Source organism: Odocoileus virginianus, chromosome 20, assembly GCF_023699985.2.
Source record: "Odocoileus virginianus isolate 20LAN1187 ecotype Illinois chromosome 20, Ovbor_1.2, whole genome shotgun sequence".
In the NCBI taxonomy this organism is placed as follows: Eukaryota; Metazoa; Chordata; class Mammalia; order Artiodactyla; family Cervidae; genus Odocoileus; species Odocoileus virginianus.
This window is the reverse complement of record NC_069693.1, coordinates 53,852,980-53,874,927: the sequence shown is the minus strand read 5'-3', so window position 1 is coordinate 53,874,927 and position 21,948 is coordinate 53,852,980. Positions and strand designations below refer to the sequence as shown.

General features: G+C 45.6%; 1 protein-coding gene and 1 long non-coding RNA gene across 3 annotated transcripts in view; both read left to right on the top strand.

Moving 5' to 3' along the window:
• WWOX (WW domain containing oxidoreductase) overlaps window positions 1–21,948 on the top strand; it is an 895,414-nt gene that overhangs the window by 624,202 nt on the left and 249,264 nt on the right. The window lies entirely within an intron of this gene.
• LOC110131447 (uncharacterized) lies at window positions 9,984–17,536 on the top strand. 2 transcript variants are annotated; one of them, XR_002312188.2, is made up of 4 exons: window positions 9,984–10,825; window positions 13,308–13,460; window positions 16,498–16,616; window positions 17,163–17,536. It is a non-coding gene; the product is annotated as an uncharacterized lncRNA (long non-coding RNA). The 2 variants fall into 2 exon arrangements; XR_002312189.2 differs by lacking the exon at window positions 13,308–13,460 and having other exon boundaries at window positions 9,994–10,749.

Below are 21,948 nucleotides of genomic sequence, written 5' to 3'. Positions count from 1 at the left end.
TAGACAGCTCTTTTGAGCTCACTGCACAATATTTTCCTTGACAAATGTGTCACTTGGCTGAGCAGATGTCTTTTTCTGTGTGTGTGATACGCTTGAGTACCAAGAACTCCCAAATGCCACAGAATAATTTCTTCTGTTGTGGCAGTCTTTAATGTTTACTTTCATTCCCCAGTTAGCTTTTATCTTCTAATTTAATATATATATATACACACAACACATACAGACACCTGTCTGTCGTGACGTGGTTGGACTCAAGCCAGTTCCTCTGTCAACTCCAACTGAGCAAAGGATTCCCTCCCCCTGACCACATGTACTATTGAGCTTTCCAAGTTATTTATTTTCGATGATGCATAGGCATGTAGGTTAACAGAGCCCTAGACTGTGCTTTTGTCCATGTTTCTACTGGTTGGACATGCAGGAACTGTGGACACCACCTTTCTGCTCTCCTAGATTCGTTGCTGCAGTTGAGGTCCAGCCTGATTCTACATGTTAACTCAAGACAACGGTCTTCCTGTTTTCTTCCACAAGAGAAACTAAACGAGCGTGTCCAGGGAGCGGCCTGGCTCTCATGCCTGCCCCAACTGTGTTTCTCAAGCCTGCAGTGTAGACAGAGGATGGAGGTGTAGTCAGAGAACCTGACGGGATTGAAACTGTGCCTAGCAAGGGTGCCCGAGCACGCGGAGTTGACCTTCAGACTCAGGGATGGGCAGGCTTCAGTTTTCCACAGCGCAGCTATTTTGAGAAAAGCAGTGACTAAATGAGCATGATGCCTAAGTCACTTCTCAGAATTTTCTATCAGAAATTATCTGATGACTGGACCGATTCTGATTATTACCATGATCCACCCCAGCAGCTCAGGTGTGCAGGGGGCAAGAATCCTACGCTTCCGCTGGGCTTCCCATCAGGCCCCCGGCGCCCGTTTACGAGAACTCCTCCGGGTTCTAGACATGCCTTATCTCGGCCATGTGATTAGGAAAATGAACCCAATGGTTTTGCCTTAAATGTTTCCATCATGGGTGTAGTTATTAGCCATGTGCTAAAGTGTAATATCCGCTTTTTGAAACCACAGGTCGAAGGTGATAGCATCACTGGCTTGAGAACTCTCTTAAACAGCCGGGCTTACCCGATTAAGAGAAATAAAATCTGTCTGTTTCATCAGTGGGTGGGCCTCACTTTTCTGTGGGTTTCTCTTCTTTTCTCAATGAAGTGTTGTTTAGAAACAGGACCTGGGTTTCAATGCATGTGACATCTTCCTTTCTGGTTCCTGGTAGCCTGGAAAGGCAGTAGCTCACCGAAGACAGTTCGCGTGTTCAGTCGAGGCAGGGCCCCATGGCAGCTTCTGTCCTCCTGCACGGCGCTGGTGACGGCAGCCTCTCTGTCACCACGAGGCTCTCGTGAGTTGTCTGCATGTTCTGTCAAGCCAGCATGCTGTCAGCCCCAGATCCAGTGTCAGATGGTCACTGCACGCAGGACAGGGCCCATCCACCTTTAGGGTGTAACAGAGGGTGTCTGGGAAGGATTCTGGAGACAGCCCACCCAGCACGGCCGTGCACACCGACATGAACGACAGGTGCTGAGTGTGGTGTCTGCTGCTGCTAAGGTTGCCGCCTTGATCCCTGCCGAGTGCATCCGTCCTTGATCCCTGCCGAGTGCATCCGTCCGGTAGGTTGAGGAACACGAGACACTCGCGCCACGGTTCTGGTCAATGGAGGGACTGCAACAAAAAGCAAGTTTTCTCAAGAACTCCGTCAGTGGCTTCATGGAACCTGGCCGTGTTGAGTCAAGCGACACACGCTCACCCCAGGAAGCCGGTGCCGTCTGTTCAGAGAAGCTCAGTCTTTCAAGGTGGCCCTGCACTCTCTCCAAGAAAACAGTGACCTCCTGAATTTGGTCCCGACAGCAACTTAACATCCCAGGCCATAGCTATCTGGTTTGGCGTCTCCTTCAAGAATAGAAGACTTCTCACTTAGGTAAAAACTCCCTTTCACAGAGGAGTGATCACCAAAGGGGTTTCTGAAAGCACAGTAAAGACACGCAGGCCAGTTGTTCTTGAAGGAAAAGGTAGAAAAAAATCATGTTTTATAAGAGGATGAAATGAAAATACTACTAGAAGAAAAGAAAAAAGTTTCCTAAGTTAGATTCTCAAAATAATTATTTCCACAGGGCACTTATTCATTAAAACAGAAGGCCACCAAATTGTTTTCATAGTGCATTCAGTCATCCTCAGAAGTTAGAGCTTAGTAAAAGGATCATGGAGTGACTGGCATCCCACAGCCACCCTGTGTGTGCAAAGGTATCAGAAATGTGCTGGGGCTGCTGATGGTCATAACAAGAACTGACGAGAACCAGGACCCGTAACTGCACCATACACCCATTTCCCATTGAAGCCGTATCATAGCCCATGTTGTTTCCCCAGCTTCTTCAGCAGAAGAAATTGTTGAGGCTGATAATTAACTTGCCCAAGATTGTTTGCTAATGAGAGGTAAATCCAGGAAATTAACTTGGGATATTTGACTCTTCAGTCCATTCCTTTTCTACAAAGCATAGTTTACTCAGCAATTAACGAACAGTTTTCTAAGTAATCTTAAAACTTCCCAGCACTTTTGTGGATTGGATTGAGCCTAAAAAGTAAGGTCTGTTTTGCTAATACAAAATTTGACCTGTGAAGTGACTCTCTTGACAGTTCTGTGTGAGTGAGTGAGAGAGGGAGGGAAGGAGAATATTTGCACATATACCTATATTATTATTGTAATTTTCATAGTATAAAATGAACATTTTAAAATACAGCTTTCAGGATTTTGACAGGTGGACATCTATACACACTCATGTAATCGCCACCACAGCTGGGTGTAGAGCATTCTTATGACGCTGGTAAATTCCATCGTTCAGATCTCCAGTAAGTCCATTCACTCTCAAACGCAAGCACTGCTCTGACTTGCATCTCACATCTATAGCTGAGTTCTGTCTGTTGTGCAGCCTCATTGAATGGAAATCCCACCTGTTCTCATGTGTCTGTCCTCTTGTGCTCAGCGTCTTTTTGTGTGTGGATCAGCAGTTTCCTTTTTCAGTGCTGAATAGTGTTCCATTGAATAAACCACAGTCCATTTATCCGCGTCCCTCCTGATGGGCACTGAGTGTTTTCATGTTTTGGTTTTTGTGAACAAAGCTGTTATGCACACCTTTTTTGTGCATTTGCACTTTCATTTCTTTCTGATGAACACCTCGGTGTAGAATTGCTCTTAAGATGTGCATGTTTAACTTGTTAAGATGCTGCCGAACAACTGTTTAAAACGGTGTCTTATTTTGAGCTCTCACAAGTAGTGTATGAGAGTTCGTGTTGTTCTGCATCCTCGCCAGTACTTGGGGTTTTCAGTCTTTTTAATTATAGCCATTCTAGTGGGTGAGAAGTGATATCTCTCAGTGGTTTTATTTTGCATTTTTCTGATGACTAATGCATCTTTTTATGACCTCATTATCCATGCCTATATTTTCTTCCTGTGTAGTGTTTGTTCACATATTTGGCCATTTAAAAAAAATTGTCTTTTTATTATTGAATCATAGGAGTTTCTTATATATTCTGGGTACAAGTGTTTTTTTGTACACACTGTGAATTTTCTCCTAATATTTGTCATCTCTAGTCACTCTTCAGTGGTGACTTTTGAAAAGCATAACCTTTTAATCCTGATAATGTCCAGTGTGTCTTTTCTCTTTTCCTCTAAGGTGACTGCTTTTTGTGTGCTGAGAAACTTTTTCAGTCCCAAGGTCACAAAGGTATTTTCCTATGTTTTTTTTTTTTGAAGTTCCATAGTTTTAGTTTTTACATTTAAGTCTATCTTCTGTCTCAGATAATCTCTTTCTTTATATGGTGTGAGGTGAGGATAGGGGGTTATCCCCCACCCCCCACCCACCCAGGACTCTCCAGTTATTCCCACCCCATTTGTTGAAAGATTCTTCTCCTTATTGAATTTCCTTGGCTCCTTTGTTGAAAATCAATTGACTATATATTTGTGCATCTATTTCTAGACCTTCCATTGTACTTCATTGATCTAATTGTTTGAGGGGTTTTTTTGTCTTATGTGCGTACCTACTGCATTGATTATCGTGGCTTTACAGTAAATTTTGAAGTTAGGTCATGTTAAGATTTCAACTTTGTTCCATATTTCAAGATTGTTTTGGCTATCCTAGTTACTTTGCTTTTCTATCAAACTTCTAGGATCACTTTCTCAATATCTTTTAAAAGGACTGCTGAGATTTTATTTAGTATCCCGCTGAATCTCTTGATCAGTTTGGGGAGGATTGAAATCTTAAGAGCATCGAGTATTCTAATCCATGAGCCTGTATTTCTTTCTTTATTTTGGTCTTTTCTGACTTCTCACTGGCATTTTATAGTTTTCAGTGTAGTGGTCTTGTACTCTTTTTGTGATTCTTGAACATTTTGCTTTTTATGCTGTTATAAATGACATTTTGAAATTTTTCTAGTTGCTGCCACTGTGTAGAAATAAGACTGATCCTCGGACAATGGCCTTCTATCCTGTTATCTTACGTTTTGTATTTGTTTCCCGCTTCCCTGTGTGTGTGTTTGTGTTCCTTTTTAGATTCACAAGATTTTCTATGTCTTCATGTACGGTTTGCCTCTCCCACCGTGATTTTTATTGCATTGGTTTCTTTTTCTTGTGTTACTGCCCTGGTTAGAGGCTCCAGGAATGCTGAAAAGAAGTGTAGAAAGCAGACATGAGCGTGTACTAAGTGCTTCAGTCGTGTCCAACTCTGTGACCCCGAGGACTGTAGCCCGCCAGAGTCCTCTGTCCATGGGATTCTCGAGGCATGAATACTGGTGTGGGTTGCCATCCCCTGCCCTCGAGGGTCTTCCCGGCCCATTGATTAAATCTGCATCTCTTATGTCTCCTGCATGTGAGAACAGACATATTTGTCTTATTTAATATTTCTCCATTTGTGTGATGCTAATTGTATGTTATTTATCAGATTGAAGATTTTGCATTTATTTCTTGTTCACTGAGAATTCTGTTATTAAGTAAGTATTAGTATAAACTTGATATTCTTACTGTAGTCTGTGTATTGAAGGGAATTTACCTTACTGGAAAAAGGACCAGTGCTAGTGCTGGCAATCTAACTCCAAGTCCTAACCAAGAAAAATGGCCAAGGGTGAGTTGCTTATTTCCTCTGAGTCAGTTTCCTCATCTGTGACGAGAAAATAGATGCAGAGACCTTACACAGAGACTGACACATAGTAGGCACTCCCTAAATGTTAGTTGTTCTTTTAATAGCATGGCATTTATAGGGGAAAACGGGGTTTATGTTCCTGCATCTTAAAAAACACTCATCTTGAACACTGAGAACAGCGGCCTTATTAACCACGCTCAGTTTTCAAGACACAACCACCAGTTTCTGGGCTGATCTTGGGAGACTTTTCTAGATACTCAGAATGGCTCTACTTTCCCCCATTCTGCTTCTCTAGTTTTAAAAGTTGAGGTAGATCTCTGTGATCCCGGAAGAATTATCTGCAAACTAGCATTAAGATGGAAATCTTTTATATTTGCTCTGCAGCTTGGAAAACTGGTGCATGGTCTGCTTTATTCCACCGGCTCCTAAGGTTCAGGTATTAACATAAATACAGCCCATTAACACTTGTTCCTCTCTGTCAGGACATAAATTAAGTCTGCAGGTGTTCCATGAAGCTGTACCCTTGGTACTAATTAAGCCTTGATAATTAGGTTTGTTAAATTCAGGACTTTAAGCTTGTGTACCCTCTCTGGGTTACCAAAACGGAGGTATGCAACATACAAACCTTCTCCTCAACCTGCCCCTGCTTTTTTTTTTTCTTCCTGCAAAGCACTTTGCTGTTCTTTATTTTATTCCTTTATTATTATTATTAATGAAGAGCAAGTCACTGACAAGCCCTTCATCCTTTCGCCTGTATTGGGTATGAACCTTGAAGGAGATCTGCACACTCGTTTAGGACGGGATTAAAGCCTTCTCTTCTGCTGTTTTATGTCAGCACATACGCTGCAGTGGAAAGTTTCTGGTCTGGCTTCTTCATGCACAGTACATGTCCATGGCTCTGCCTTCAACCCAAATGAACTGTCACTCAAGAATGTCCTCTGTTACTATTAAAAACTGTACATGAAATCTGCTCAGCGCCCAAGTAATCTGTAGTCGTGATTTTTTCCTTAAAGCATGAGACATTCTGTTAATAGAGAAGCACTATTTTAAAATGAAGAGAGCCTTTCTAGCTCTCCATACCCCCCCCCCAAATCACCATAGTCTATATTTCCACTGGTTTTCCGAGCAGAGATCCTTATTTGGAGGACAAGGAGGATATTTGGGGGCTGTCAGTTTATTTGTATCCAATAGGCAAACCACAAAATCATCTAATCAGGATAGATTTTCCTTCCAGTTCATCTTTCCTCTTCAGTTGCTTTATAAATCTTTTACTCATCAGATCTGATGTTTGGTGAATGCCATTTTTCATTTTGAATAAATGGAATCATAAAAACAACTCTATTAGCGCTGCTTTCAATAATATTCATAGCGATCATGCTCACTTAATAGCCTCTCTCCTTTTATTTGAGGGATATTAAATAAGATTATACTTTTAATCAGAAGCATTTTTTCCTAAAAGAAAGGTTTATACCTTTGGAGGTTTATACCTGTATTATACCCATAGTGGAGCTCATTGCATGTTTTCTTCAGTGTTTGGTTCTTAAGATGACCAGTGATTAATCCCTGCAGTAGAGTACCAGGTTTCATCAGCATTCCTATTCTGCAGTTTCGAAGAACGCAGTCTACACAATGGGCCACTTCTCTCTCCTGACTCCTGTTCTCTGTTAGAGTCAATAGAAGCTCCCATTTTCTCCTTCAAGGAGGGGACTCAGCTCATCTTCCAGGTCCAAGGTGCAAAACTCACCTCCCTCCCCGTGATGACAGTAGGCAAGGAAGGAGACACAGAGATGAATGAGGGACTTGGAAAGAAATGGATTAGCAATAATGTAAAGGCTTGCCTTTGTTGTCTTTTTTCTTTTTTCCTTTATAAAAACATTTTAGTGGAGTACAGTTGCTTTACAGTGTCGTGTTAGTTTCAGTGGTCCGGCAGAGTGAATCAGTTTGCATATGCGTGCATCCACTCTTTTTTAGATTCTGTCCCATGTAGACCACTGCGGAGGACTGAGCAGAGCTTCTTATGCTGTACTTACTAGTTACCTGTCTTATATATAGTAGTGTGTGTATCCGTCAGCCCCAGGTTCTCTCTCCCTCTACCTTTTCACCCTGGTAACCAGCCATACATTTTTGTTTTCTACACTGGTGACTTTATTTCTGTTTTGTAAACAAGCTCATTTGTACCAGTTTTTTAGATTACACATATAAGCGATACTGTATGATACTTATCTTTCTCTGTCTGACTTACTGTAATTTGCAAGGACAGACTATTATTCAATGGAAGTTTCAGAGTACCCAGCAGGGTATAGAATATCTTTAGAGAGCCCTCATTGGATCAGAACGGAGCATTTTTGTTGGCATTATTTCTTCTTTTCCCCTTTCCTCTTTCCATCCTGCTCTTCATTATTTATCTCTCGGTTTCCCTTTCTCTCTCCCTGCCACCTGCCCCTCATTTTGGGGGAGACAGAGCAGAGAGAGAGCAGAAACCCTCTGGTGTTCAGCTAAACGTTTGCCGCATGCTCGGGGCCGACTGGCCATTCTGCATCTGAATCCTACGAGAAACGGCAGAAATGTTTCTCTCCCTGAATATCAGGCCGGCCGCAGACCCGGCTGTGCGGGAGCGGTCGTGCGGAGTCATCCATGCCCACAACTCAGCCTGGTACCTTCGCCACGAAACCCCACCAGAGCCTGCGTGTCTTCTCGGGATCTGCCTCTCCACCATATAACTGATGTCACAGGTAGGGAAGGTGCCCCGAGAGGTATTATTCACCGAGGAAAGAGGCCCCGCTGATTAATGACCTCAAGGACGAGGGGATGGTGACTTCTCCCTTCCCACGGGAAGCCCCTCGTATCCCGCAGCACCACGCAGGGTGGCGGGGAAGGGCAAGGGTCCCGAGGTGGGCGCTGAGCCAGGCTCGAGGCGTTTCCAAACGCCAGGCAGCTCATTAGACTGCCGGGCATCAGGTCGGCCCCCGGGCAGGCTTGCACTGGGGACCCCGGCCAGAGCTACACCCCAGCAGAAAACCTGACCCCAGCGTCCAGATTGGCCGCCTGCATCCCACGGCTCAGCCCTCAGGCCGGGCCCCGCGGGGCCTGCAGAGCCAGAGCCGCTGAGCGTTTCCTGCTCAGTGAGAAAGGCCAGCTCTGTCTTAGCGGGAATCCACTTTCCCACCCACTGCCTTCTAAGAATGAAAGCAAGTCTGTTGTTCCTTTTTTTTTTTTCCCCTTTCCAGTCTCAGCCTTGACTTGCATGGTTTTTTTTTTTTCCCCTTCATCTAAATTTAGCTCCCCAACTGAAGCATAAGGGGAAAGTGAGTGGGGACTGGAGAATTTCACACAGGGCCTTGCACATCAGACATCCCTGCTTCAGTCAGGGCTCATGATTCCTGGGTCTGCCCTTTTGGACCTAGCCAGAGACTTCTCGCTCCAGGCAGACCATTTCTTCAGGCTGGCTTCCCTCATCCCTTAAATGAAGGCACTAGAATAGGTCATCTGTGAGTTTCTTTCTTGCTCAGCCAGCCTGAGAGTCCAGGGCATTAGATATCAGTCATCTGGAGTGTTCACTGCTCATTCAACAAACGCTCGTTGAGAACATCCTGCGTCCCAGGAGAGATGCTGGGGCACCCAAGGTGAAGAAGGTGAAAAACCAAAGCAGAGAAAAGCAGGTGTGGAGCCACACGGAGCAGGGGTTTCTCAGCCTGATGGGTGTCATCCAGAGTGAGATGCCTGTGATGATAACCAGGGTGGAAGGGAAGGGCCAAGGGGACCGGTCCTGACCAGAGTTCTCAGCCCTTCCTGTAGGCGCCCACGAGCCTAGGTGGATTGTCCAACCTGCCGTGTTAGCCTGTGATGAATGAGCAGCAAAAAGAAAACGATGGAAAAAGCCAATAGTGACCAACACTAATATATTTTTTCCCAAATATTGAAGGTGTTGTCTTTTATAGCAGACACTTAATTCCAGAAGCATTAAGTCTACAGAGCATCAGCCTGCAAGGAGACGCCGATCAGTTTTGCATCAGTTGTTTCTCTGGCTCTGTTGAAGTTTGCTGAGAAGAGATCGGGCTTGGGGCTTTCTGTCTGTGCTTCTCATTCAGCCCCAGTCAGAATGCTGGAGGGGGTAGCCGTTCCCTTCTCCAGGGGGCCTTCCCAACCCAGGGATCGAACCCCGGTCTCCTGCATTGCAGGTGGACTCTGCCAGCTGAGTCACCAGGAAAGCTTTCAGCCCCGGCAGAGGGAGGCAACACTATAGACCTCACGGGTTTGTCTGAGGATTCTGAGAGATACTGAAGTGTAGAAGGGGCTTCACCTGCCACCTGGCCAGTGGTTACTACCACCTGGCCAGTAATTACTGTAACAATTCCTCCACCAGTCAGTACCTCTTACCGTTATCATTGATGCCAGCATTGATTTAGCTAACATAGCATCTGCACATTTTATGGTGCCAAGAATTGAGTCTACCCCAAGTATGGAAGCTGAGTTAAAACTAGTTCATTCCTCTGCCTCCTCATTTATCATTTACTTTTCAGAGCTTATTTTCTTTCCTTTTTTAAAAAATAAACTGTCATTCTTTTTTTTTTTTTAATTTTTGACTGCACTGGGTCTTCTTTGCTGTCCCCTGCTTTCTCTAGCTGCAACAGGCTGGGACTGCCCTTCGTGGCGATGCCCGAGCACCTTCTCACTGCACTGGCTTATCTTCCTGTAGAGCGTGGGCTCAGCAATTGGGGCGCGTGGGCCTAGTTGCCCTGAGGCATGTGGAGTCTTCCCGGACCAGGGATTGAACCTGTGTCCTCCGCATTGGCAGGCAGATTCTTAACCACTGGACCACCAGGGGAGTCCCAGGGCTTATTTTCTGGAACTACAAGACAAGCTCACTAGTAACATGGATGCTAAGGACTGTGGATACAATGGGGATAATAAAAATCACACAGGCAGACCTCGGAGATATGGTGGGTTTGGTTCCAGACCACCACAATAAGGTGAATATTGCCGTCAAGCAAGTCACATGAATTTTTTTGGTTTGCCAGTGCGTATAAAAGCTACCTCGACCTCTACTGTAGTCTGTTAAGTGTACAACAAGTGTACAGTTTTGCATCTAGCTGCTGCTGCTGCTAAGTTATTTCAGTCGTGTCCGACTCTGTGCAGCCCCATAGACGGCAGCCCACCAGGCTCCTCTGTCCACAGGATTCTCCAGGCAAGAACACTGGAGTGGGTTGCCATTTCCTTCTCCATTTGCATCTAGAAAAACAATTAGATATTTAAAAAGAGCATTAATTTAAAAATAACACTGTTGGGGAAATGAGGTAGAGACTCGCTGGACACAGAGTGGCTGCAAACCTTCAGTCTGGTTAAAAAAAAAAAAGCACACAACATCCGCAGAGCACAGTGAAACACAGCACATTGGAACCAGGCCTGCCTGTCGTCGTGACAGCATCTCCCGGGCAGTGGCGTAGGCTTCTCTCGATGCACCAGGCAATGATGAATGTTCCGTTCCTTTCTCAGAACTCTTGGGAACGACCATTGCTTACAGGGGAGGATCTGATCAGAGCAGATGAGTCGTTTTCTCCAAGCAACATGGTTAGTGAGCAGAGCTTCCCTGGGTCTGGGAAAGGGTACAGCCCCATCGGCTGGAAACATCACATCCACACCACCTGTATCCTTTGATCGATGTGATCTCTTTCCGAAAAGTAGGGGACAGTCACCTACAGAGGCAGGCAGGGAAAACCTTTCTGTAGATAACTGCTAGGCAACCAGCAGCAGATGCAGAGTCAAACTATTGTTATGACTTCTCTTGAAAGCAGAAGCTGCCAATTATAGAAACTTGTGATGTGGTCCCTTAAATGACCTTGTCTGTGTCCTCTCTGAATGGAACAGGCACTGAAAAGGTAAACCCCCTCCCCGCTAGGCTCAGCCTGCCCTGGAGGTGTGACCCTGGAATGGATCATCCAGATTGGGACCTTTGGGAGAGAGGAAGGGTAATTCCAATGGGAAGATGGCTGTAACCCATCATACTTATGACTTTCTGAAAGTCTGAGGTCTTCACGCCTGGCCTTTCTGTCAGTCTTTGGTTCTATGATGCTGAATCCTTCTGAGTTTAGTGGGAGGAGGGAAATCACCATCTTTCTGTCCTTAAAAATCACTTGCCATTTTTGATGTCACCTCCCTTTTCTACTTGGTGATCCCATTGGTTGTCTGTATGCTATATATATATATATATATATATACATATATGGGCTTCCCTTGTGGCTCAGATGGTAAAGAACCTCCCTGCAATGTGGGAGACCTGGCTTCAATTCCTGGGCCAGGAAGATCCCCTGGAGAAGGGAATAGCAGCCCACTCCAGTGGCAACTACACACTATATATGTATATATATGCTTTTTTTCCCCCATTCTCCCCCTGCTTCCCTACAGAGCACTTCATCTTAAGAGTGTCATTATAACTTCTTAAAACATTTCATCAATCTTTTTTTGTTTTTAACTGAAAGTGTGAATCTCTGACCACCTGTATTTTGGAGGTCAATTTAAAAGCCTTGTGCAGTGAAGCCTTTAAAGGCTTTTGACTGATCCTGTATGAGCGGGTGTACCCTGGACACCCTCTGCCCTGGATGTGCAAGGGACAGTAGGCCCCAGGAGAGAAGGACAGACTACATGCCAGTCTCAGCTGTATATCAGGTCCACATATACTTGCTTCCAAATGAAAGAGAGTCCGAGATGGGGAAATTCTGCTCTGAAAAAAAAAAAAAAAAAAAGAATGGTAAATCAAATGATTTGATGGTTCCTGGAAGAATTATTCCATTAATAAAAGGCTGGACAATGAACTGAAGGAAGTGAGCCACCTGAATGCAAGAAGAATAGTATCCTATTTATAGAAGTCAATTTAAAAAAAAAGAACTTCTTAGGAAGATGGGCCAAGGAACTCTCAGTTTCAATTGTTAGTTGTGTAGGAGAGGGAAACGTTTTTTTCAGTCCTCTCCAGGTCCCTAAGAATTGATGCTTTCACACTGTGATGCTGGAGAAGTGGGTCCCTTCGACTGCAAGAAGATCAAACCAGTCCATCCTAAAGGAAATCAGTCCTGAATATTCATTGGGAGGACTGGTGCTGAAGCTGAAGCTCCAATACTTTGGCCTCCTGATCTGAAGAGCCAGCTCATTGGGAAAAAACCCTACACTGGGAAAGACTGAGGGCAGGAGGAGAAGGGGGCAGCAGAGAAGGAGAGGGTTAGGTAGCATTGCCAGCTCAGTGGGCATGAGTTTGCACGAACTCTGAGAGGTGGTGAAGGACAGGGAAGCCTGGAATGCTGCATCCATGGGACTGCAGAGTCAGACATGACTAAGGGACCGAACAACTTAGGGTCCCTGACTGGGTTTGCAGATTAAACTGACAAAGACAGATTAACAAGAAAAAAGCATAAGATTTATTTAATGTAAGTTTTGCAAAACACAGGAGCATTCCTGAGGAAATGAAGTTTTATGCTGGATTTGATGAAAGGTAGAGTGTCAGTCATGGAAGAATATGATACATTAAAAAATATGAAGTGAGTGCAGGAAACTGGGTGAAAAACTTAACAGGACCTGCTTATCTGAGTTCCTTTGTCTTCAGAGATAAGGATGCATCTTTCCTTGGGGTGTGGGGGGGACCCTCTCCCAGGAGGGATCTATGACCTATTTCTGGGGAAAATGGAGGGAGAAAGTTAGAGTAGCCTCAGTATTCAGTATGCCAAGTGCCTACTTTGGGGTAGTGTGTCCTGAATTCCCATCAGTTCCATCAACCATATTTTCCCAAATTGCCCAAATCTGGCTGAGCTCCCACAAGGGTTGGAACCTCCATCCCCCAACCTCAGCCATCCAAAACTCCTCTTCTTGTCATTAATTAGCCAAAGGATGGAAGATCCAGAAGGGAGAAATAGCTTTGTGTTAGAAGCTTAGTAGTGATTCAGTAAATGCTTCTGGGATGGATGAGTGGATGAATGTGTGAGTGGCTGGATAGGTGAGTGGATGAATAGATGGATGGGTGGGTAGGTGAGTGGGTGGGTGGACGGGTGAGTGAGTGGATGAATGAGTGAATGAATGAATAAATGAATGTCATAGGCTGTAGCATTTCTGTCTCCTTGGTTACAAGCCTTAGACAAACTCAGGAGAGAACTCTCACATAACTCCTGTAAACCTAGGCTTCCTTGGTGAAGCCCCAGCCTTCCAAGGAGAGCCAGAGTGACAGCAAGCCACCAGTCTGGTGAATTGTCTCCCTGTGTCTTTTGGAAACAGAACTGTTTTGTCTTCACCAGGAAGGAGTAAGTAGGAGGAACAGCAGAATTTAGCTTCAGAGGAAAGCCTCTTGGCCTGAAATGAGAGGACTTTGTTTCTGGGCAAAGCCAGCCCAGCAGGAAGGGCTCTGTGATATGTAAATATAGCCTGGTTAGGATTTCTTCTCCTTCGCCTGCTTCCCCAGCTGGAATCTTCTCCCCAGGAAGGGCGCCCCACCCCCAGTACCCCATCCCGAGCCTTCAGTGGTCCCCTGCAAAACCAGGCCCCAGTTGCAATATGCAGTGGTCCCTGGGCCTTCACCGCAGGGACAGTTCTGGGATTCCCCCGGGACGCCTAGCTCCATGGAGGCTCAGTTCCCTTACTCGCCACAGGTAGGACTGTTCTCCCTCCGTATGCAGGGGTTTCACAGGTACACAAATAAGCTGTTTCAGATGGTGGTGAGTGCTGTGTAGAACGTAATGGGTGCATTCATAGAGCGAGGACGGGGATCCAGAAGGCATCTTTGACCTTTGACCGGGGCTGTGGAATAAAGGAGAGTCAAGACTCAGAAAGACGGGAGAAGGCCGTCTCTGAAGGAAGCGGACAGCCAGAGGCCTGCTGCGAGCCAGGGCCGGCAGGCCGGCCAGCTGTTGGGAGCTTCGATCGGTCAGGACCTCAGTGAGTCGCTGAGGCAGGAAGGGAGGCTGAGAGCAGCTCAGGCGCAGCTCCGCGTCTGGAGGGGTCTGGAGTCTATGTTAAGTGTCCGGTTATAGGAGTGAAAGCTCGACATACTCACACCGTGGCATCAGTGGGTCCCGCGTGGCCCGACAAGCAGGCTCTGTGACCGGCCTTAAGTGAGACCTACTGCCAAGGCCAAGTGTGAGCGTCACCCTCGCCTTGTCCACGCCAACACCAGCCTTCCGTGTCGCTTTACCCCGTGGTCATGCGGCCCCAAATGAGAGCTGCGCGCGGGGACGCGTCAAGATGCCCGGGGGGCGGGAGTGGAAAACCCAGGTCCCCTTTGGGAAGGGCGGCCTACTAGCCTGGTGTGCTCTCGGCCGCGCTGGTAAGATTGTTATTAAACTTTATGGACCATAAACCCCATGAAAACAAGGAGAGTGAACATCCATGCTATTAGAAGAGTGTCAGAGTAGGGGCCATATTTCACGGCCTGAGAAGCACACGCACTTGGCCTCTGTGAGTCCCCAGAGTGCCTCCTGGCTGGCTTTAACCCTCAGTCTCTCTTGTGCCTCTGGGCAAAACCCCACCGTTTGGTGCAGGAGGCTTCCTGGAAATGATACTCGTCTTAAGTGCCGGAGCCCTTTCACAGGTCTAGGCGCAAGGTCCAGTTCCTGAAAGGATGTGCTCTTGACATCCGTCAGCCTCTGTGCCCATCCTGCCAGTGTATTTCCCACCAGGAGCACGTGGGTCATTTTCCAAACAAAAACGTAGCATCCTTATTTGAAACGAAGCATGTGGGTTGTTGACGCATCAGCTCGATCTTAATGCAGGGAGTCAGGCAAATGGGGTGTGTTTGTCTCAGGCCAGCAGCCATCCTTAGCACTGTTACTTTGGGTCAGTTTTGTTTTTGTTTTTGCTGTCTCTGAGCCTCAGTTTCCTCATCTGTAATGTGGTGATGGTACCCCACGTTGTCATGGCGCATGCTTAGTCGCTCAGTCGTGTCTGACTCTTTGCAGCCCCATGGACTGTAGCCCACCCGGCTCCTCCGTCCATTGGGTTCTCCAGGCAAGAGTACTGGAGTGGGTTGCCATGCCCTTCTGCAGGGGATCTGCCTGACCCAGAGCTATAACCCAGGTTTCCTGCATCACAGGCGGATTCTTTACCATCTGAGCCACCAAGGAAGCCCAAGCTTCTTCTGCTGTTAGCAGTGATGAGAAATGTGCTATGACCTGAAGCCCCACTGAGGGCCAGGCACTGTGCTGTGCATTTTATATGTGCTGTCTCATCGAATCTTTACAAAAATGCTAGGAAGAGTTGCACTTTTTTGCATTTTATAAATGACAAGTCTAAAGCTCAGAGAACTCGCTTAGAGGCCTACATAGATGGTGGATTGAGGGGTTTACTTCCGCGCCTCCTCCTAAAGCCGCTTGCTGGAACTCCCTCAGTTTCGTTGCCTGTGATCAGAAAATGCCAGGTTCTTCCCTCTCCCTCGGTGCCTCGTCAGAGACAATAAGCAATAGGATTATGTCCCCAGCACTGTAGTTTAGTGTGGCAATCCGGGGAAAAACACCTGGCGGAATTTCATTTTATTTTCTTATCATTTTATGTTCCCTTTAATTTTCATTTCAGTTCCCCTCTGCAAAAGGCAGTCCCTTTAGCTCTCATAAAACTTTATGGTTTTACTTGTGATTAGGCAATGGCAAAATTGATGCCCTAAAAACCAAGTTCTAGTCAAGTTATGTAATTAGCCAGTAAGGGAGGCTGAGACAGGGAGGCGCATGACGCCGTCCCCGAAGAGGTCGGACCTATTATCATCGGTCACATGTCGCATCTTTAAAACACCATCAGCTCGGAGAACACTATCCATTAGCAAGAGATCAGAGCCATGGGAAACCTCTACAGGTCGAAGGGTGCATTCCGGGGACTCTGCGAGAAAACTCGGCATCCCAGAAGAATGATTAGCCTTCCAGTTCCAGGGCTGTCTGAGGGACCGCAGGTCTGAGGGCTTCTTTGATTCAGGGACTTAATCCATTGGATTTCAGCCCTCGGTTTTTCTTCCCCAACTCAGGCGCCCTTGTTACATCCTGCCAGAATAGATTTTGATTTTGATCATTAATTGCCGTCACCTAGACAGTGTAAGGGGGTCCAACTTGGAGGGAGAGAGAACTTGCTTGTGACTCTGCTCACTGCTTGCTGCAGACAGAGGTCCCGAGCATCACCTAGCCATTTCCCTCATCCTGGCACACAGCTGGACTTCCCTTCCCAGCCTCTCTGGTGTTTAGCTGTGGCCACGTGACTGTGCTCTGGCCAGTGGACTATTGGTGGAAGTGGTGTGGGCCCTTCTAGGTCTGACCCATTCAGACTGTCCACGTGTAATCATTCATTCCCCATTCCTCACTGCAGGTTTGGAAGCCACACTTTAAAGATGATAGGGGCCATGAGATGAAAAGAGCCAGGGTCCCTGCGTCACTGGATAAAGCCTGGTCACCCCACTGATCAAGAATACCCAGTCTGGACTTTATGTGAGCAAGAATTTTGTTTTTTTCTATCACATCATAGCAGCCACCGTGACCTTAACTGATGGGTGTGTTCATGTGGCTACTTTTTTTTTTTCTTTTGAGATTAATTTATTTTGTAACTGAAGGATAATTGCTTTACAGAATTGTCTTGGTTTCTGCAAACGTCAACGTGAATCAGCCATAGGCATACATATGTCACCTCCCTCTCGAATCTCCCTCCCACCTCCCGCCCCATCCCACCCCTCTAGAATGCTGCTGCTCTTCCGCCGGGAGTGATGTCCCCAAGTTCACTGACGCAGCTGGTCAGTCTGAGAAGCTTGAGAGATGGAGGTTTGCCAGCTGCCTTTGGAAACGGACTTACTTGTCATGTACGGGCTGAGAGGGTTCCCTTTACAGGACATTTCAGTCAGAGAATTTGGTCAGCTAGTCGTTGTCCTGGCTGTTTGAATTACATGAGAACACAATGTTTTATATCTGCAATGCCAGCGATCCTTTTTGCAGGAGCCTGGGAGATTTTTCCATCTAAATGGCTTAATTGTTACTCTGCAGGGCAATCGTAAATGTAAATCGACTTAATACGACTTGATTGCTGGTGATGACTCTCTCTCTGATGGTGCCAGCCAGAAGTGCAGCTCAGAAGGACGTGGACAGGCACTCCCCTGCACCAGACATCCTCAGGGACCTGGGCATTTCCGATTTTAAAAAAATGAAAATATTGCTTCATGATATAGCTGATTCCTACCAGCAGAATAACAGTTGATGTAGCAAAATCATTGGACACTCAGAAGACAAGGTGTTTGCCCACCATTTGGCGAAGGTGGCTTGTCTGTGCCTTCCCCTCACCAAAAGAGTTCTCTAGGAAATTTCTTTACAAACTCACATCCCATCATCTGCCTTGATTAAACGTTTGTTTATTGGAATAACTTTGAAAGGGAAGTTGCTTCGATTTATACAAGCATATACAGGCTCCCAAATCATCTACTTCCGACTTTTCATCTGTCACCCCAGCTTTCTAACAAGATGAACGGTCCAGGAAGACAAAAGGGAGAATTCTGAATTTTAATTTGCTGTTCCTTCACACACACACAAAAATACCCCAAGCTCAATCAATGCCCAGAAATGAAGGCCGATAGATAATGATTGGGGGTGGGCGGGAGCGTGGATTTCCCACCGATTGTTTCAAAGTCTAATTAGGAAAAGGGAATTCGGGAGCATTGTCTTCTCCCAGCGTCTGGACACAACGTTATCATTGTGTTTACAGGGGTGATCAGATTCCCAGCACGGGGTCCTCGCGCAGGGTTCACCGTCCCATCTTGATAAAACAATACCCTAAGTGGAATCCCAAACACGCTGCTGCGGGAGGAAGACCCTGTGCTGTTGGTGTGGAGGAAGCCACACGTTAGCAAACAAGTTTGCAGGCCAGGAAGTTTTAATCAGTTCACTCTCCTCCAGGAGGTTTGATGGATGGGGGCCTGTCGCAGAGGGATTTCCTTTAGATAAAACAATAATGCCATGCTCTCTAGAACCTCGCTAGACAGCAGAAAGCTGTGATTAATCCCCCAAAAGTCAAACATGGGAAGACTGGCAAGATGAGATTATTTGCTGAGTATAATTAGCCACCATTATCACTGTAAAGAATTTGGCAAAGGGGGTATGGGATTCTACTCTTAAAGGAAAAAAGCTCTGTAAAGAAGAATTATGAGTAGGGTAACCTTATACTTTACTGTTTAATCAGTCTTGGATGTTTTTTAAAGTGAAAAGAGCCATACTAATAATAATTATTCAGGAAGAGAGACATAAATTAGGATTATCTGAAACCAGTAGGGATGAATGGTCACCTTGTCTATTAATAAGAAGGCAAACCCAGTCACAAAATCTGCAGAACCAAAGCGATCATATCTGGGATTGACTCTGAGCTAAATCTCTGATAGATTCTGGGAAAGATTGTCAAATTATAACAACTCAGAGTCAAGAAAATCATTCCCCCCTTTTCACTGTATGAAGTTACCATAGACACTTTCTACTGCAAATGAAAGAAAACTTCACCCAACTGGAAAATATAGTTGTGACAAGGAGATCAGGTAATGCTTGATCCAGGGGCTAAATGATCAACTCCTGGTTTCCATCTTTTTTATCCTTAGTTACGTTTCCTCCACATTGTTACCATTTTCTGATGGGCTCGTGTCTTGGACATCATGACAAGGACCAACAGCTCTCCGCCATATCTTCCTAGGTTCAACACAGGGGGAAAAGAGCAGAGTTTCTCCTTTTGGGGATTCATTCTGACTCAGTTTGGACCGCATGCTCATCCTGAACTAGTCTCTGTGGTGAGAGATTTTGGAGTTTGGCAGGGCTTGAGTGGTAGGATTCATCCTGTTGCAGGTACTGCAGACCATCAAGAGTTCACGGACTAAGAGTTCGGGAGGCTCTGGTTTCCTAAAATCAAATCCAAGTATCATTATCAGAATAGGTGGAGGCGGTTTCGTGGTGGACTGAACTCAACACCTACCCTTTGTGTACTTCCTGACGTGTGAAATTCTGTTGCCGAGTCCATCAGTGGGAACTGCTTCTCCAGAGTTGTGCATTAATTGGTCGAGACCCATCTGGTCAGATTCTCCACCTCATCCTACACCGTGCTCATTCTTTTCTTAAACTCAGGACTTTCTGGAGACAACAAAGCCATCAGTTGGGAATTTTCTCCATGCTCTCAATCACTACTGCCACCATCTGGAAACACATCTTCATTCCCCGGCTACAGAAGCCCGTGTCCTTGAACTTAACCACTCATCACACTTGCAGCTGGTATTTAATGTCTTTCTTTCCTACGTGACTAGCTACAATTGGGTAGGGACTGTATCTCTTGTGCTCCCCCAGAACCCCTACTACGCCTCATAGAAGAAATAGTAATTAACATGTACTATTTGTTTTTGCCATTTTTGTAGTTTAATGAACATGTAACATGTCACAGTTCCACAGTGACCAATTCCTTTTTTTTTTAATTCATGCCTTGTTTATTTTATTATTATTATTTTTTGTTGGAGTATAGTTGATTTATAATGCTATGTTAGTTTCAGGTGTATAGCACCATGATTCAGTTCTCTATCTATCTATCTATATATATATATATGAGATATATATATATATGTGATATATATATCTCACATTCTTTTCCTTTATGGTTTATTACAATATATTGAATATAGTTCCTTGTGCTATATGGTAGGTCCTTGTTTATCTGTTTTATATATAGTAGTGGGTATCTGCTAATCCCAAATGCCTGATTTACCCTCCCCACCTTTCCCCTTTGGTAAGAATAAGTTTGCTTTCTATGTCTATAAGTCTGTTTCTGTTTTACAAATAAGTTCATCTGTATCATATTTTAGATTCCACTTGTAAGTGATATCATGAAATTTTTCTTTGTCTGGCTGACTGCCCTTAAATATGATGATCTCTAGGTCCATCCAGGTTGCTGCAAATGACATTATTTCGTTCTTTTTTATGGCTGAGTAGTACTCCATTGTGTGTGTGTGTGTGTGTGTGTGTGTGTGTGTGTGTGTGTATTCTTTATCCATTCATCCCTGGTCAGGAACTAATCCCACATGCCATGTGGTTAAAAATAAAAGAGTGAGTTTTACATGCTCTAGATCCATCAAGAGCTGACTCTGCCCCTCAGCTGCTCTGACAGAGCTCTCCTGCAGGACTTGTCAGACAGGAGAGAATGAGGCCAGGTGAGTTCTTAAAGCTTTTTCCTGGGAGTGACACCTGTCCTCTCAGCCCTGTTTCATTGGCCAGAGGAAGTGACCGGGCCACTTGCTGGAAGGGCTGCACGCTTGTGGGAGTGGACAGTAAATGACTGTGCAGAGCAGCGCCGTCTCCCCCGGATGCTAGCGTGACGTGTCTTCCTGCCTTGCTGCCCCAAACCCTAAGGTCATAACCACCAATAGTCCTTTGAACTTGTGGTTCTCACCTCTCTCAAAAGCTTGGATGATCTGCTCTCTGCACCCCCACGCGAGCCCTCAGAGTTCCCATCGCCATCTCCCTTGCCTCTGCAAAATGTCAACCCAGACCAAAAATGCCCCCAGTTTTACTCTGAGTACGAAGAACACCCAGGTGAAAGGTTTGCCCCAACTCATTCTCATCTCTGAAACCCTCCTTTGTCTTTTCAGAGAAAGTCAAGAGACACAGAGAAAGTGTGACCTACTTTTTATTATCAGTACCATTTCATCTGCAAAAAAAAAAAAAAAAATGACTTTTCTCTTCTTATTACTCTGAGCATGAAAATAAAATGTTTTCCAAAAGACCTGGCTTAGGCTGTTGTGAGGCAGGCCAGGGACTTGTTCCGAACTCCAATGAACTCCACAAGCCAAGGAGTCCCATTTTTTTAAAACCATAATTGACTTCCAAGCTGCTTACCCTGTCCATGGACAATATGAGGTCCTTTTCTCCAAATATCAGTGGCAAGGTAGGACAAAGCCAGCTCCCAGACTAGCTGTTTGCTTGATATTACACTTTGCCAGTCCAATATAGGTCACATTTCCAACCAGATTTTATACTTATCTCTACATTACACCTTGTAGCAAGAGGGGAAGAAAAGAGCTTCTTGACATCTTTTTGAAGAATGGCGCTCTTTAAAAAAACATAAGGGAAATTTTTTTTCAAACACTTTATAATGAGGGTATTCAAGTCTGCAGGCAAAACAGAGCTGTTTGAAAAGACATTAGCCTCAAAACCGTACTATGTAAGAATAGACCCAGCTCCGTCAGGATGCCACGTTTGTTTTGCCATTACTTCTCACTGACTCAAATCGCAGGCTGAGGAAAGTTCAAACTGACATGATTTCTGCACCAGCCGATGAAGTCCGGATGAGTTCACCAGCCATGGGAAACGCAATAAGCTCAGGAGAATAAATATAATCCTGCAGCATTTAAATCCCAAAACCAAAGGCACAGGAGCACGTCCTATCTTAGCCTTGAAAAAGAAGTTGCCATTTTCAGAGAGCTTTCAGTCCTGAGCTTTGTTGGGTCTCTCACGAACTTTGTCTCTGAGATGGGACAACCTCCTCACCTCCTCGTTTTCCTGCCAAGGAAACTGAGGCTCAGCGTGGTTGCAGGGATGCTGGGCGTCAGCAGGTCAGGGCGGAGGGAGGAGGGCTTCCTGTGACCTCTTTCTAAATCCCGGCTACTCCAGGAAGCAGAGAGCAGGGCTGACCTTGTAGTGGGATGTCAGGGAGAATGTAGGCATAGCCCCCCCGACACCAACGGCAGGTGGAAGGGGTGATTCCCAAACCACCCCCCAGGTTGATATCTGCTCGAAGGATGCACAAAATGCACCAGAG